This window comes from Amblyomma americanum, chromosome 1 (assembly GCF_052857255.1).
Source record: "Amblyomma americanum isolate KBUSLIRL-KWMA chromosome 1, ASM5285725v1, whole genome shotgun sequence".
NCBI classification, from domain to species: domain Eukaryota; kingdom Metazoa; phylum Arthropoda; class Arachnida; order Ixodida; family Ixodidae; genus Amblyomma; species Amblyomma americanum.
In genome coordinates this window covers 270,070,577-270,071,979 of record NC_135497.1, presented here as the reverse complement: position 1 = coordinate 270,071,979, position 1,403 = coordinate 270,070,577, and the positions used below count along the sequence as shown (strand labels likewise).

Genomic DNA, 1,403 nt, shown 5'->3' with positions numbered 1-1,403 from the left:
GCGCCCCCATTTTTCTTAATCCGGTCCTGTACCCATCCCGTTGTTCATGGAGTGCTTGGCTCGCCTCGGACCAGCTGAGCAGCTGGCCTTCGTACGGCTAGCACGAAAGCTGCCTAACGAAGTGCATTCCTTCTCTCCTTTATACCTATAATCGATCCCATCGCACCACTTAGTGCATTTCGTGTGCTCCAGTTTTCGCATAACCATATCCACTACTACTACTACAGGGCGCAGTTGCTGCAAAACAGACGATTTCGTTGGCGTTTTTGCCGCGTTGTTTCTACAAGTGACGCCGAATAAATGTTATCTTCGTAGTAAAAAAAAAATCAGAAGTAACCAAGAGCAAAAGTATATAATAAAAAAAAACAACTGCGCATTAAAAAAAAATTCGTCCGTCGAGCCGGATTCGAACCAGCGACCTATGGATGTCCGCAGATTTATCCCCTACAGTCCACCGCTCTACCAACTGAGCTATCGACGGGACGACGAACACGCCTCGAAGAAACCCTATATAAATGCAACACAATTTTATTTTGCAACTGACTACTTTTATACTTTCTTTGGCACACTAGAAATCAGTACTTGGCAGCATGGCGTTGATGTATTGAGGAAATCCCTAACCGAAGGTGGAAACTTCAGCAAGCCGCTATCGTATTCGTGATCGATCAGGTGATAATTTCGTGCATAAAACACGACGGACAAAGAACAGACACACACCGCAGTCCCTCTTCTTTGTCCGTTGTGTTTTTTTGCACTCCACTCTCAAGAGATGAATGCATAAACGCAAATGAGCTACTTCTCGCAAAATACTGAAGCGGTTCTTTCAGCACGATGGCGACGATAAGCAAAAAAAAACACCCCTATATCCTTACCAAGTATTAAAACGTCTTGTAAATTCCATGTTTCGAGCCCAACGACACAACGAAAAAAAAACATTCAGACAATACATTTCAGGTACAGAGCGCGCCTGTAACACCTTTACTGAGACTAAAACTAACGCAGAAGGCGGCTACATCACAGTGCGAAAGAACGGCATGCCTGAGCGTGGTATCTTGTGAAAATCTTGCACACGGAAAAAAACTCTACACTAACTGTACAACAATAAAGCAACCCAACTATTTCTCATGGCCCGTTGGCCATCACACCAATAGAACACGCAGACTTCGCCCACATTGGACTTTCGCCCTTTAGCTGCTTTGCTCTACAGCTTTACTTTCCATACCGCACCAGTGGCTGCAGTGGCAACAACGCAAGTGCTGAAGACGCCGCCTGGCCGCGTAAAAGCGTAAGTTATTGGGTGGTGCCATCTTTCGGCAACGACTGCATCGATAGCTACCTCGGTCTCACATTCCCGTCACTGCGTGGCGCTCCATATCCGTGAGTGGCGCGAGTTTTTATTTGCC

General features: G+C 46.1%; 1 non-coding gene across 1 annotated transcript; it reads right to left on the bottom strand.

Annotated features, from left to right (window-relative positions):
- Positions 1-391: 391 nt before the first annotated feature.
- Positions 392-481, bottom strand: TRNAY-GUA (transfer RNA tyrosine (anticodon GUA)). Its single transcript is given in 2 exon segments — positions 392-427; positions 445-481. It is a non-coding gene; the product is annotated as a tRNA-Tyr (tRNA).
- Positions 482-1,403: the final 922 nt, after the last annotated feature.